Source organism: Chiloscyllium plagiosum, unplaced genomic scaffold (genome assembly GCF_037043375.1).
Source record: "Chiloscyllium plagiosum isolate Xiang-an unplaced genomic scaffold, Cpla_swu_hap1 HiC_scaffold_52, whole genome shotgun sequence".
Lineage (NCBI taxonomy): Eukaryota > Metazoa > Chordata > Chondrichthyes > Orectolobiformes > Hemiscylliidae > Chiloscyllium > Chiloscyllium plagiosum.
The window spans coordinates 22,501,620-22,518,771 of record NW_028270190.1 but is presented as its reverse complement, the minus strand read 5'-3'; positions in this window follow the sequence as shown (position 1 = coordinate 22,518,771).

Here is a 17,152-nt window from a genome sequence, read left to right as displayed (position 1 = left end):
AGGCTAAATGATTAATGCTGGGTATTACACGTATGTGTATAAATAGTAATGGTCAACTGGCTCAATCTGAGAAGGAAGAGAGAGTTACCTTGGGAACTGCAATTAAATAATCTTCAATTTTCTACATCCTCAGAACCTCCCAGAGAGTGGAACCCAAAACCCTGTCATGTCCTCTGCAATTGCTAAAGTGGCCAGCCGAGAGCAAAGAGGTCTTCCACAGCTTAGTGGTGGGGGACATGGCACCACATCGTGAAAAGTCTCTATATTCCTATTTCGAGGGCAGAAGTATGCTGCTGTACAAATACGGGGTATTAGGCTTTCCTTTGTAGTTTAGTTCCCCAAATAATGGCACCAGGGTGGTTTCTTTGGAACTGGATTCAACAGATACTGTAAATCTTTCAAAGTTCACATTAATATAGGGGCCCATTGGTCATTTGGCCCTTTGAGTTTGCTCCGTCCATTCAAGAAAATGACAACTGAACATCCAACTTGGTCCCCTGCTCCCTAGTTTGCATAACAGTGCCCGAAAAATCCATTACATAATTTAGAAATAACGCAGGATTCCCCAATTGTCCGGTCAGCTGGACCAAATTCTGGAGAAGGAAGGGGGAAATATCAAGACGCAAAAACATGGAGGGGAGGTGCAGGAGGAGGCCGTTTGGCCCTTTAAACCTACAACGCTATTCATCACGATCATGGCTGATCATCCAACTCAATAGCCTATTCCTTCTTTCTCCACAAAACCTTTGATCCCATTCACTCCAAGAGTAATGTCGAGACGCCTTTTGAATGCATCCGATGTTTCAGCATCAACTGCTCCCTGTGGTAATGAATTCCAAAGGCTGAACACTTTTTGGATGAAGAAACGTCTTCTCATCCGTAATATGTGATCGACCTTGAATTCCCAGACAGTTACCCCTAGATCTGGACACTCCCACAATTTATCCCATTTCATCCTGTTAGAATTTTGTTAGTCTGTATGAGTTCCCCCCATTAGCCCGAACCCCAGTGAAAATAATTCTAATACAGTGAATCCTTTCTCACATTTCAATACCATCGGCCTCAGAACCAACCTGCATTTGCCTCGGATCACGATATATTACAAATAAGTAGCTTCACACAACAGTTGAGCAGTCCTGAACCATCAATATTCAGCACTAACAATTACAACAATAACTGTCATCCACACGCACAGGCAGCCAAGGTAAAGTATATGGATGTAACTGGCGGAGGGAAGAAAATGTGTAAGTAGTATATTGGTCCTGTCCACAGGACTTACTGAGATGATCCTTGGGTTAATCACAATACATTTTCGCAACCGTCTGTCCTCGTTACTTTGACGTGTTTTCAGAAGGCACGGGTTAGATCGTGCACATCGGAGAAGGTATTTTTTATAACTAAATTCCATAGGCAATAGCAACTGCCTCGGTTGCGTTTGGAAGTTGTATTTTAATGCAGAGTCGTTCAGAGTTTCTGGTGATCCGATACTTACCACGCCCCCCCCCCCCCAATCGCCTCCACACGCTTGCCAGCTGCCACAAAGCACTATATTTGACAGCAGGACATTTTTTTTCTGAAATACTGATCTGATATTATTAAGTTTGCAAATGGTTTAAAAATGGAAGAGTGATAAACATTAGTCAAGGCCCAGAGTTGAAGAGCAAGGATGTAATGGTGGAACTGTATTAACCGTTGGTAAAGCCATAGTTGTAGTATTGTGTACATGTCTGAAATTTGCTTTACAGGCATGACATAATTGCACTGGAAATGGTGCAGAGCAGGCTGGAAAAATTTAATCCTGTAGACAGAGTGGACAGACTGATGCTGTTTATCTGACAGCAGGGGAGATTGTGAGGGGATATGATTGAGATGTAAAAAAACGTTATGTGGGTCATAGACAGAATAGTTTGTTCTCCGTGATGGAAGGATCAGTGACGATAGCACAAGTGATTAAAGGTAAGGATCAGAATGTGTCAGAATATGTGAGCCAACACTATTCCAACCCGGCAGTGTTGGAAATCTGGAAGTCACTGCTTCTAAGATTGTTCAAGGCAGAAACTCTGAATATATTGAAGAAGTACTTAGATGTGCACTTAGAATCCCAATGCAAATAACCCTACAGGCCATCTACTGGAAACTAGGATCCAAATCGTTTGCTGACTGGTTTTGATCATCACAGACGTTATGGACTGAAGGGCCTTTTGCTGATCTGCAGAGCCCTATGACTCTAGTTTCATGGCCAAGCATGCTGCTAGACTAAGTTCCAGCTCTTCCTTAATCATTCCGCAAAACTTGGCTTCAGCTCCTCCATAAATAAGATTGCTATATTGCTTGAAGCTACAGCTGTGGAAACAGCAATTACAATGAGTGTGAGCTAATTTATTTATCAAGTGTGGGGGAATAATTTAACAAGTCTTAGGCTTTTAAAGCTATTCATTTTCCTCATTTCAGTACAACATGTACAACACAAAACTTTCTGTTATTTTAACATTGTTTGATATACCTTCACATCTGCCCTGAAGCTCAGGTAATGGCTCGTGTACTCTGAGTGTGGTGCTGGCAGTGCACAGCATGTCAGGCAGCATCCGAGGAGCGGGGAAATCGACGTTTCGGGCAAACAGCCCTTCATCAGGAATGAGTACAAACCTCCAAATGATGGGGAGGAAGTAGTAGAGATCATTTCTTGCCAGCTTTTGGAAATCTGCAGGAGTGCTACTCATCTACTTGGTGTTTGGTAGGATTGTTGAGCTTGGTGATTTCACAATGAGTTATCAGAATTTGGAATGCACTGCCTGGGAAAGTGGTGGAGGTAAATTGCACCAGGGAGCATCAGGTGAACTTGAATGACAGTAGATGTTACAAAATATATAGGGTTATATGGCAGTCAGAAATGCACTGTCCGGCAGGGTAGTTGAGAGTGCAAATCACAAAACCTTTTAAAAAGTATTTCAGATGAAGACTTGAAATGTCACAAAGTTCACAATTATCGACCTCGTGCATGAAAGTGGGGCAAGTGTCGATTTACACATTTTGTTTTGAGAATGAAGTTTTGTGTAGTCCAAGGGCTACATTTGTAGTCAGTATTTCTTGACAGTTTAGTAGATTTGGGCCGAAGGACCTCGTCTGACCTACTTAATTCTGTAATACCATGACAGTGATTGTGAGGGTGATTGAGACAGAAACCCTTTAAACATTTAAGAAGCATTTAGATGTGACTTGAGATACCAAGGTAAACAATATCCACTTGGAAAAATGGTAAGTTAATACCAGAGGGTAGAGATGTCTTTGTTAAGAGCAGGTCGTGTCTGACAACTTAATTGAGTTTTCAGCTGAAGTAATGGCGGCAATGGACAGGAATAAAATTGGTGTAATATGGGATGAGAATACTTCAGTATTTGCTCTCGACTAGTGCAACCTCATTGTTTCAAGAGGCTTTTTCTATGCCATTACCTTATATGGCTATATGGAGAATAGACAGAAAAATAATTCAGTATATTGGATGGTGTGGTATAAAGGGGAATTCGTTTCAATGGCCGCAGTCCACATGCCTTACCAAGATGATTCTTTTGCTTATCAGTGCGTCTTTCTCTTTAATGTCACCTCTTCAGGATAATCTAACTTCCTTGCAGGAGGCACAGGCTGGCCGGCATACAACGTGCAATGTCTCCGATTCCGCAGGTTACTGGAGGACTGAAGAGTTCTGCCAACATCGTGCACACCCACAAGATGTCAACCAACCAGGAAATAATCAGAGAACCGCTCTAATAAACCTATTTCTGTCAAAGCTAATTTTCTTAATCGTCCATAGTGCTGGTACAGCTGAAAACAACCATCCACTTGGAGACCCTGAAGACTTCAGGATTCAAAACCGAGTTCAATAATATCAAAGTGCTAATGGTCCATTCCTTGGTAGAACAACACTACGCACCCTGTCATGAAATGGGTTACATTCATTGGTACCAACTCATTGTTACCAACTCAGAGAGTTTATTGTAACCAGTACAGCTTGTCTTCTTGCCTGGCTAACCATCAAAATTGCCTTGGCCGACCTGTCGTTTGATTTTGCTCTCTCTCTCTCTCTCTCTCTCTCTCTCGGCTCCCTCACTACTTATCTGATCGCTCCTTTTCCCACCCACCAGACCGGCATCCAACGACGCATCAGCAGCAGAAATTCCTCATTTTCCAAGCTGCTTCTAGTTCTGAAGAAGCATCACTGCACTCAAAAAGTTAACTCTGTTGTCTCTCTATAGGTGTTGACATACCTAAAGTGTTTCTTCAGCATTTTGCTCTAACTCCCCATGCCAAAGGCAATGTCTTTGGCTGAGACCCCTTTAAACTTTGAACAACATTTGAATCCTTCTCTCAGATTTAATATTAACAACTTATCCAACGTTCTATAGTCCATAGTCTGGTACATCTGCAAAGCCTTCCTCTTGGAGACTCACGTCTTCAGGATTCAAAATCAAGTTCAATAATCTCCAACGCCATGGATTTCAATATAGATATGAAATTCAATGCAGATAAATGACTCACTTTGGGAATTCACTTTGGGAAAAATAACAGGAAGGCAGAATACTGGGTCAATGGAAATATTCGTGGTAGTGTGGATGTGCAGAAGGATCTTGGTGTCCAAATACATAGATCTCTGAAAATTGCCACCCAGGCTGATAGCGCTGTTAAGAGGCAGACGGTGTGTTAGATTGTTAGAGGGATTGAGTTCCAGAGCCATGATGTAATGCTGCAACTGTACAAAATGCTATTGCGGCCTCACTTGGAACATTGTGGACAGTTCTGGTCGCCCATTCCAGAAAGGACGTGGAGGCATTGAAAAAGGTGCAGAGGAGATTTGCCAGGATGTTGCTTGGGCTGGAGGGAAGGTTTTATGAGGGAAGGCTGAGGAACCTGGTTCTGTTCTCTTTGGAGAGAAGAGGGCTATGAGTGGATTTAAAAGAGACATACAAGATGCTCAGAGGATGAGATAGGATGGACAGTGACAGTCTTTTTCTTAGGATGATGGTGTCAGCTTGTTCGAGGGGCCATAGCTGCAAATTGAAGGGGGATATATTTAAGACAGACGCAGAGGCAGGTATTGACTCAGAATGTGATAAGGGCATGGAATTCCCGGCCTGCCAATGCAGCTAACTCAGTGACATTAGGTGCATTTAAACAGTCCTTGCATAAGCATGTGGATGATGATGGGATAGTGCAGGGGGATTGGCTTAGATTTGCTCACAGGTTGACGCAATATCGAGGGCCAAAATCCCTGTTCTACACTGCATTTTTCTATGTTCCATATTCTATTCCCTTCCATTTGTGGAATTGAGTTGCGAACACCGAACAGCTTTTGTTTGTAAATGCATTTTCTAATCTCTCCGCAGAATTGTCTGGTGCGAATTCTCAGACCATGCTCCCTAGTTCGAGAATCACCAACATGTGGAGATGTTCTGTCTCTAAATTCCCAGTCTTTTCCGTATTATATCTTGAAACGTTACAGCACATCTATCACAACATAACGTTTCAAATTCGCAGGGAAAGGATAAAATTTCGATATGCTTTCCTGAAATAGCTTAATCCATGAAGTTTAAGAAACATCGTCATAAGTCTATGCTATACTCCTTCTAAGATGTCTGAACGTCACAACATTGAGGAAGTATTCCGATGTGCACTTACAATGCCAAGACTGTGGGCCAATGGATGAGCACACGGGATTTGAATAGTTAGATGGCTAGTTTTGACTGATACGTGTATATTGTACTCCCTGCAAGTTCGATATGTCGTTCCCAAGATGTGCTAACCACATCTAATCACAGTACTCCAAGCGGCAACTACCCAGGGTTTTTTTATGCAGCAGAGAAGGAGACATTTGTGCTGACGAGACGAATAGGGACAACTAGGTACGACCTCGTTGGGATTATTGAAAAATGGTGACAGGATGATCAGGACTGGCAGTTAAATATCCAAGGATATTCAACATTCTGAAAGGATAGACAAGAAGAAACAAGGGGGAGTTGCTTTATTGATGAAGGATATGATCAAGGTTGTATTGAGATTTGGTATTGACATGAGGGACAAAAATGGTTGATCTGTCTGTATGGAAATAAAAAAGCAAGGTACTCCTACACCTTGATAGGAATAATTTACAGAATCCTGAAGAGTACGTATGAAGTAAGGCATGACATAAAACAGGGAAAAAAAGGAGGGCTTGTGAGAAAGGCGCAATGGCCGTTATGAGCTACTTAAACATAGGTATTGATAGGATTAATTAACGTGATTAGGGGAGCCTCGAAGGCCTGTTCAGAGTGTAAGGTGCTATTTCTTAAAGCAACATGTCTCGGAGCCAACTAGAGAATTGGCACTTTTTTGATTTGATATTATGAAACGATGAAACATTGGTAAGTGAACTTGTCGTTTACAATCCACTTGGAGGGAGTGACCCGTCATACTCGAGTGAAGACAGAGTCCTATATGCGAGTTTTAGTGTTGGGAAAAAGCAGTTATGCAGGGCTAAGGCAGGAGTTGGTCGGAGTAGCTTGGGGAAAAAATGAAGCTCTGGAAGAGCTGAAGAACAGTGTCAAATGCTGAGGGAGGTGCTAAATGTATCTCAATTGAAGTATATGAATTGTAAAATAGTTCAAAATCATCCAGGAAGTCAATGAGAGCATAAACACTGAACATTTCATGCTGTGAAGGTTAGTGAAGCTCTGGAGCAGTGGGAGTATTCTAAACGTCAGCAAAGATTCACTCAGAGCAGAATCAATCGAGCTAAGAGAAGCTAAGTTAGCAGAAAACATAAGCACGGATACCAAAAGCCTCTATAAGCGTATAAACAGGAAGTGATAGTGGAAGCAAATGTTGAACCGTCAGATATCATTAATAATGTTCAACTCAGAAATGAGTTTCCTCGCTTGAAGAAGGATGTGGTGGTATTGGATGCCGTTCAGAGGAGGTTCATCCGGTTATTTCCCAGGGATGGAAGGGCTGTGAAACGATGAGGGTTTAAATAGCTCGGGCGTGTACTCCATCCAGTTCAAATATATTGAGCCGATTTGATTGGGGTATTTAAAATACTAAAGGGCATTTATAAGCTGGATATGTTGATCAGATTTTCCCCCTTGTGATAGAGTCTCGAAAATGAGGTGATAGAGATAGATTTAGAGGAGGCACCTTCAACACAGAGATGTGGAGAAACTACTTTTTCAGGGGTTTGTGAATATGGAACTTGCTGCCCCAGAGTTAAGTGGAGACAGAATCAATCAACTGATTCAAGAAAGAAATAGATGTGTTTCTGATTAAATGTGTCATAAAGGGCTATAGGCATTTGGTAGGATAGTGGAGGTGAAGTCAGGATAAGATCAGCCTTGAAAATATTAAAAGGCAGAGCGAGCAGAGGAATGGCAGAGGAATGAATTCCCTACTCCCGCTTCTAACTACAATGTTCCTTTGTTCGTATTGCAGTTAATCCAACTGCCAATCATTCACTGTATGTACCCAGCTTCGTTTCCAATTTATGAGCTGGACATGAAACTAAAGCATTTAGTTTCAGAGAATAACTCATAACCAGCAGGGGGTTACTCTCCTGCTAAACAGTTACAAATGCATCAGCTTTGAATACTTTTCCAGGTGGTGATATTTGACTTTCATCAAGGGTGTAAACCTGTCTCAGAGGTCGGAGAGCTTCTGGTGTTGCATTGGCTTCGAATATTCACCTGTCATTATTAGTGTACTTCACCTGTCTTGCATTGATATAGGTTTGCCCTGGTTCTCTCATTTCCCTCTATGCCTTGAGGCATTCACTGACAAGTAATTATATTTTGCACTGTTTTCAGCACCGAAAATCTCTTCTGAGAGTGAAGGATATAATTTATGTGCTTCACCTGTTAACCTACTTTGCACCAGGTTATATTTGCATTCATTGGGTTTCAACTGACGTAGACATACCATTTTTTTCTCAAATTGCAATGATTTCCCACAAGGCCCTCACTATTCTGGGAATCAACACACAAATTAAATATTTTGTCAATTTGTGCGAAAGTCCATTCAACTAATAAGCCCAGAACTGAAGGATTGGGGGTAGAGATTTGAAGACTCTGCTGACAGGACACATGGCCCGAACAGCCACGATAGTCCACATTCCTCAGTAAAGTACTGTAGCGTTACCCCTCATAGGGAGAAACTTTGAAAATGAAAGTCCCGTTATTCCAGAAAATTGTCATTGAATTGCACATTGAGTGCACAAATTGTCTCAATTCACTGATCAATTGGACTTCGTTCGACACAGAGAGCAGACCAGATGCCTGAAACCACAAAGAATTATTTAAAGACCTGTAGCTGCACCTAAGTCTTCATGAACCGTCAAAATATAAGCATTAAAATGAAAACACGAACTCCTGGATAAAGACCAGCGTATGTATGCGAGGCAGGAATTGCTCATGTCCGTCAGTGACTGCGTGTGGGAGAAAGTGAGCGGGTTTTTCTGCATGTCTGATAGTGCACGCATGTGACGATATTTGTGTGTGAGAGTGAGACAGAACGAGAGAGACTGCGTATGTGACTTTGAGTTAGTGTAATTGATACAATGAGAATGTTTGAAAAAGTTTGTGTGAGAGTATGTGTGAAAACATGTGTGCATGTGCATACGTGTGTGTGTGAGACAGTGGTTCTGAGAAAGAGAGCTTGCATTCTTGTGTGTCTGAAATGAGATTATCTTCTTCAAATCCAAAATAAATAACTACTCAATATTACGTATAAAGTCTTGGCTGTCAATTAAACAAGTATTGCCAACTTTCTCTGAGGATTTCGTATAGTCCTTCTATTTTGCTAATTAGAACCTGGACCAGTACAAACATGGATTAGCACATGAATCAATCCAACTTGTCTTCTGCAGTTACTGTACAGATAAATATAAGGCTAACTGGTCCAGCATAAGTTTATAGTTCACCATGTATACCAAAGCATGATGATGAACCAGCAACCCAACTGCAAGCAAAGATAGACCAAATCAGAACACAGGAAACAATTCAAGAGAATAACGGAAGTTTTAGATATTGGCGTGGTGGGGAAATTGCAGAGAGTAGTGTTTCAACGTGAGACAGCCCTTATGCTACCAGATTGTCAACGTCGTTGATTTGAATGGTGCTGCATAAGAAGTCTGTGATCAGAACAGGTGGGTGACCTCGTTAAGAAGGCATATAGTATGTTAAGAGCGCGAAAGTGATGTTGCAGCTCTATTCAACGGTAGCTATGTCACAGATGATGTAATGTATGCAGGAGTGAAATCCACGTTATTATGAAGTGGAGGTTGTCCCCCTAACTGCGAACTAAAAGTTTAGTAATGTTTGGAACAACTTTCCTGTAGAATCCGCTCAATTGTAAAACTCGTAGTACTTCCTTCTTTGAGGATGGTTTTGGGAATTCCTCGATGGCCTTCACCTTCATGTTCCTCAGTGTTATCACCCACTTCCGTTGCTGTGCCCGAAGAATGCCATTTCCACCTTCACAATTCCTCGTTTTGCAAGTTTATGATCAACGTCCCCTGCCATAGTCTTTCAAAGAACTCGCCTAAATTTTCTATGTGATATTCCACGAATGGCTAAATATCACTAAGTCAGCACAATTGGTCAACTCTACAACAGGTCTGATCACAAGACTTTGAAAAGTAGCTGTTGCAGTTTTAATTTCAAGGGCATTACTTTAAATTAACATAGCCCGTTTGGGATCACAAAAGCAGAAACATCTTTTGTTCTCTCTGACTTTGACCCTAATCACAAAAGAAGTCTAACTTTGTGATGTCATATCCAGATTTCTCCACACAAATCTTCAGTTTGGGAATTGATTGTGAGTCAGAATTGGTCATAGCGTTGATCTACAGATAGTCATTCCAGAATAGTTCAGCAACTTCAAATTTCGTAAACAGGTTTGGCAAACTACATTTGCTTTAATTCATCTCAATGAACTTCCACTTCCTTCTGAAGCTACGTTTATTTCAAAAGATTGAACCAGTACGGATGTTGTTTTATCCCTTTGTCAGCCTCATCGACTATGGCCATAGTCCTCCCTCTTTCATTTATGCATAGGTGCCCATAGCACGGTAACAAAAATCATTCAATATAGTTCTCCTGGTACAGATAGAGCTCTACCCTATCCAATTCCCTCAGGACTTCTTCATCCTTCAACCTTTTTCTGTGACACATCAAAATCCAAATCATCACGACTTGATTACTCACATTGAGTGCAGGAAACAATACCTGCTTCCTTGATTCCTTTTCCCTACCATATACAATTCCACCATGCTCAAACAATATCCATTAAAGTCTTTTTTCCTATTTAGTATCTTTACCAGATAATTCATCGGAGTTAAATTCTTCTCAATCTGATAGGGATAATTAAATCTTGCTCTGAAAGAATCTCCTACCTCTGCTAACAGCACAAATTAATTATCTTCATCGTCAAACATACGGATTTTAGATTTGTTCTCTGCTTCGTGCTTCATTCGGTGCTGTGCCACCGTCCAATGCTGTCTAGCTAATTCATCTACCCTTTTGAATCTTTCTCTCACCTAAGAAATTTAATCCAACCTCAAGCTATCTGACTTCGGACCTGCCAACTTTTCCATAATTAATTTTAAATGCCCTCTTGCTTCTGTCTGAATGCCAATTCGAGTGGTGTAAACGGAGTCCCTTCATGTGAAGCATCCCGAATAGTAAATAATATAAATAGGATCATTTGGGTAATCCTGGCAATAAGTGCTCAAGTGAGCTTTGGCTCCTGCTGCCATCTTTATAATACTCCCTGAGATTCAGGATGGTGCACACTTGACGTAAAGTGACTGATGCCTGAACTGTCCATAACCTCCTTGAATAATTCGGCAGTAAAATTGAACCTTTAGTCTGACTGAATCTTCCTATGTAAAGCAAGCAGCTCCGCCACAACCTTTATGCCCTGACATTCCATCGTGGAATTGTCTCTGGAATCCTGGTAAACACACCCATTACAATTAGAAAAAAAATTGGTTCCCACTTTTGTTTTTAGTTCGTGGACGTACACAATATATTATAACCCGTCTAAAGGTTATTGAAATGTGGGAATTGACATCAAAGTCTATGATTTTATTTCTACTTATGGCTTTCTTGGGACATAATGAAGGTACAGAAAAATTCAACGGCGCCTTTGCACAATCCAAAACAATAAAATGCTTCTATTTCTTGGCCTGAATCTTCCTTAATCCTAGATGACTAACGACATTTAATTCGCAATATTTCCTCTCTTCATTCTCTCGGCAACACAATCTGGACATACTCAGTGGGTACTGTCAGGTACCTTCATCTTAAAGAGAAAAGGCAATTTGGCATTTGTGGCACATAACGGACTATACCAATCTAAAGACATACCATCTTGCATGAAAATTGATTAAGCCACAATTTAAGACTTGCCAAGGAAGTTGTTTCTGGATTACTCGGTTGTCTGGTGTACATGGACGACCTGATGATCATTAATGACACAAACAAAGAACATTTTCAACATCTATCAGAATTGCTTGATTGACCTGGCGAGGCAGGTTTGTAAATTTGCATGTCACTTTCCTGGGCCATATCAATTTGTTCAACATTCCTTCTCTTTCTTCGGATAATATTCCCTTACTCCTTACCCCATCCCTCAGACTATCTTCTGCATCGAAGCTGACCGAGGAGTCAACAGTTCTGAGGAAGTGTCAGTCGACATGAAATGTTAAACCTGATTTCTCTCGACAAATGCTGCCAGGTCTGCTGACCCTTTCCAGCAATATGTGTGCTTCTTGTTTCTGATTCACAGCATCCGCAGTTTTTAAAATCGACTTTTATTCCATAATACCATTGTCATCAATATTACTGTTGTCTGCTTCATATCTCAGATTTATAAAGTACATTTAAGCCTCCTCTTTGATATGAATATATTTACAATCAGCCTGCCTTCACAATTAGTGTGGACGGGTGGAATTATTTCGTAATTTCACAAACCTATATTTAAATACTGTCTCCAGGCCTGTCAAGTTCTGTTCATTCCAGCAATTTGTCCTCTGGGGCAGTAATTTTCACAACCGAGCAAGACAATTGCAACCACACAAAACACTCTCCATATGCACACACAGAAACAGACACTCAATTGAAAATCTGAATCTACTTCTATGACATCAACTCATTCAGTATCTCTACCTCATGCAGCATGGAGCCTCAGTGGTGAGCACTGCTGCCTCACAGCTCAAGGGACCAGACTCGATTCCAGCCTCGGGAGACTGTCTGTGTGGAGTTTGCACATTCTCCCTGTGTTTGTATAGATTTCCTCTATGTGCTCCAATCTCCTGCCACAACACAAAGATGTGCAGATCAGCTTAATTTCCCATAGTGTTCAGGATGTGTAGGTGAGGTGCTTTAGGGGAAATGTAGATAAATGGCGTCGGGAAATGGGTTTGAGTGGAATACCCTCCAGACGGTCGTTATGGATGTGTTGGGCCAAATGACCCGTTTCCACAGTGTAGGGATTCGACGGAGGTTCGAGGCAATAAAACATTTCAAATGAACTTCAGTTCCAAGAAGCACATGTTGCAAACAATACAGCCTATTCGACTTTTGAAATAAGTACAATTAACACAAATGACCCCAAAACATCATATTGTAAGTTGAATGCCCAGTCCCTCAATCAAATATATATTGAGTAATATCATCCAAAAAACAGACATTCTCCAACCAGTGCATGAGGTTCAACTCCAGAGTATCCCCCAATCTGTAATGATTCACCAAACAATAGAGGTTCTTCACTGATACAAACTATTCAGCAAAGAAACAGAAATTGAACCACCTTCCCATCCACCTGACATGAATCTGTGATGTATAAATTCCAACGATGGGATAATGTTCAACAGACATATGGCCGTCAACGAACCCAGTCCTCCAAACAGCTTGTGCAAATCCAGACGTTATAAACAGTGCAGGCATGTCATCTAATGCAGAGATCAATCTTCCAATTGCGTTAGACCTGACAGCAGAAACTTGAATCAATCCCATTGTCAAAAGTATTGTTCAGGGTGACTTGCATACTGCCCAAGTCTGCACCAGTGCATTGTTGGGGAAAGGTGACAATTACTTGACAAAGAACGTGACAAGATCAGTTTGTCCAATTGTTTCCTATTAGTAACATTGATAGGAGGTCTCAGCAAATCTGATGTAACGTACCATCCTCTCAACTATGCTCAATTTCTGCAGAACTTGCTGAAAGGAACAAATTCTGTTCCATTTGGCTCATAAGGATGAGCGAGATCAGGAAATCCACATACGATGGCTAACTACCCATGACCTGGAGTAAGTTATTGAATATTCACAACATCGAAGAATCCAAATGCATCTGAAATCAATTGCAGCCAGCGGGAAGTCTCAGGACTGTCAAAGCAGGAATCATACAAGATTGTTCTGCTTGATAGGGATTACAATTATCACACCTTGCCAATTCAGGTGTTCCTAAGCCCAATGTGCTCAGTCCAACTATAAAAACGATGCATTATATCTTAATAAATGTGGAATTACAACATTTGTCCATCTCGACCAATGATGTTCAAAGGTTGTACGATATTAGTGACATCTCAGAATCCTAATCAACCATGTCCGCGTGCTTAATGAGCTGCAGAGCTTCCAGATTAGAAGTGATCATTTTCAAATGAATTTCACACGACAAAAGTGTCAGAAAATAATTAATTGCGACGAAGCCAATAATGCTCGAAATACTATTGAGAATAAGTTGGGGCTACGATGGTTAATCATCCCACTATGTTGATTCTGACAGTTAACTGTGACCGAGAAGTACATTGATTTTTATGTTTCTATGCGTAGGTGATATGTATACATTACCACACAAGAGAAATGAATAGTTTAATTCTGAATGAGTACTTCAAAACCTATTTTACTTCACAATTACCTACACACATGACTGGCTTCCGAATCTGCTTCAAAGACCATTTCAGAATCAACCGGATTGTTTATATCACTTTAATAACATGTAGACTACGCCCAGTAATACAGGTAAATTTCCTTCGAAGAAGCATGTTCGTAAACTCGATGTTATTTTCAGCGGTTTAAATAGTTACATGATATCCATCAAAGTAGTTTAATTTTAATTAAATCTGAACTTAATTGTAGATTTTATCGAATTCAATTTGACGCTTTCCAAACGTACTTCAGATTTCGTTTTCATTGTGGATAAAGTATTAGGTGGGATAAATACCATTTGTATCCGAAAGTGACAACACAAGTGCATAAGGTGGTAAAGAAGGAAAATGCTATGCTTTTTGACATCGGTATGATCCTTCACTGCGACAGTTGGCCAGTAATATTGTAAGCATGTTAAGTTTGAGTCACATTGGAGTATTACGTGCAGTTCTGTTTGCAAATATAGGAAAGGATATGAAGTCATTGTAAAGCGTGTAAAAGTGGTTTATCTGGATATTGCATGGATCGGAATCTATTAGTTATCAGTAGAAGAGGGATGTACTTGGATTGATGACCTCAAGAGGGTCCAGAGGACAAGGGAAAACCTGATAAAATTGCAAAATGGTGGGATGAATTAATAGGTTCGATAGTCAGAGCCTTTAACCCGGGGTGGAAATGTCACATAATGGGCTGCATAGCTTGATTTTAGTTGGGGGGGGAGTAAAGAGTTTAAGGGGGATTTGCAACACAAAAAAAGGGCTTGGAGTATGCTGCCAGGGTATATGGATACGATAGAGGCACCTTAGAAGCATTCAGATAGATGCATGAAATGCCAACGAATTGACAAATGGACCATGTGCAGACAAATGGTGTATGTTTATTACGACGACAGCACGCACACAGTGGACTGAAGGGCCTTCATGTATTTTTGTACATTAGTGTGGAAATAGGCCATTTATCCCAACAACCCACACCAATCCTCCAAAGAGAAACCCACCCAGAACCATTTCCCTTCATTTAATCCTGACTAATGCACCTCACACTACGGGTAATTTAGCATGAACAATTCACCTGGTCTGCCCATCTTTTGGATTTCGGGAGGACACCCTTGCAGGCTCAGGAAGAATGTGTAAACTCTACACAAATAGTCTCCCGAGACGGGAATTTAACCCAGCTGCCTGGCACTGTGACGTAGCAATGCTAACCCCTGACCCATCATGCCAGCCCAAGTTCTAAGCTTTATATTCTCCTGTGGAATAGGCCATGAATCTGTTGTTTTGTTTCAGAACTTACAAATTTTTGGGGGGAAAGAAATGACGAAACCTTTGATGAAACGGAGCTCTGTGTTGACCAAAGGGGAATTATTGCCAAGTGACTACTTGGTATTTGTAAAAAACCAAAGGTTATGAAAAATGTGTTTTTGAAACTGGATTTTTGGATTGTCAAGTCTCATAAGGCACACTGTCTGCATACTTCAATTCTGATGTGCATTAATGACACAGATGTAATGATGTATACAATGCCATTTTCTCGATAAGAAGAATCTTATGAGACAAGTTTCCCTGTGACACAGATGACCACTGGACGTATCAAACTTCACTTCACCCTTTAGTAGTTCCATGAAAGAATCCTGCAAATTTTATCTATTCCAGAAAATATTACTTTGTCCAGATATTTCTGTTGTGTTTTCATCCCTCACCACACATAATCACCAGCAACATTCTTCCTACCAGAGCCTTGTACCCTTTTCTTGCCTTTGTTCTACTAGTTTCTTCGTGCCTCCATTTCCACATTAAAAAAGGGACATCTCAATCATTTTCCAGTTCTAATGGGGATTCATCAAGCTGAAATGCAATTTGATATATTTTATTCACAACATCACTGAAACGTAGTGTGCTGTTTCAAGATGCTGGCCAGTGTGCTGGACACCTTTGCAAGATGTTGTAATGTAAACTGTGTGACATGTATTACATGTTGAATAAATTATGTGCTATATTAAATATGATGTATGATACATAACGTCCGTGTGAGCTTGGGTTTCTGTGATTTCAGCGAGTAATATTGTGGTTTTCCACATTTCTGAAAAAATAATTGACTTGTAACGATTTTTATTCTTTTGCAATCATTAATGACGTAAGGGGTGCTGTAACTTTAAGATAGTTGAAAGCTAGCAAAAAGTAGAGAGGCACAGAGCCCAGAACAAGATTACAATGTAACACTTGGTCAGAACAGGTAGCACTGGCTGAGCTGCTGTGAGACAAAAGCAAATGCAAATTCAACCAGTCAGTTTACATTGGGCCCCAACACATCACATTCTAATCAAATTTGAATTTGGTATTTTGACAATATCAAATCCATGAAGCGATCCAATGTTTTGTGGTATAAAACCAGGAGAAAAAAAACTTGATCAGTTGAGAGAGAATTGCCAAAATACTAATAAATGTAGGCTGCTCATCAGAACTCTCTGAGAGTTACCTGTCTGAAGAAGGAGGTTCCACAGTAAAAGAAGATCGACACCGATCCGGAGAGCAAACCTACAGAGGAAGATGCCAAGAGAGGATTCAACAGTGGCTGTTTTTTGAAATTTGAATTTTTCAGCAAACCTTAATCAGGTGTTTTATCATCCAGTATTGTAGAGAGGAAGGTAATTGATAGGATTAGATAAATGAGTTGTAATTAGTTGTTTGTTAATATTCCCTGATAGACTTTAAACAAAGATGCTAATATTTACTTTAAGTAGTGAATTTTGGGATAGTTCTTTGCATCTCAAATGTTCTTATTACCGCATGGATTAAATCTTATCTGTCTTGCTCGTTTAAGTTAGCGGGGCGGAGGGGTGGGGGGAGGGTTACCTCGTGTCATTAGGCACATAATCATCGAATCACCCACTAAATAATAAGGCCTTTGGACCATCGAGGCTACTCTGCCAAAACTACGGTCTATCAACTCTTCCCACTTTTGAGCATGTGATCCATTGACTTGAATGTCATGGTTTTTCTGATGCTCATTCAAGAATCCTTTTTCTAAGGATTCTACAGTTGGTTTCTTCTCTACGAGGATGAATATTGCCCGACCATTCTCATGAACGTACCTCTTATCTCTCAAGTCCTTTGATTTCTTAGTACCACTCATGGATTTTATTTATATTTGTCTTAAAATGTTTTGCAAACCTCGATAAGAATAAACCATACTTTTGTTTT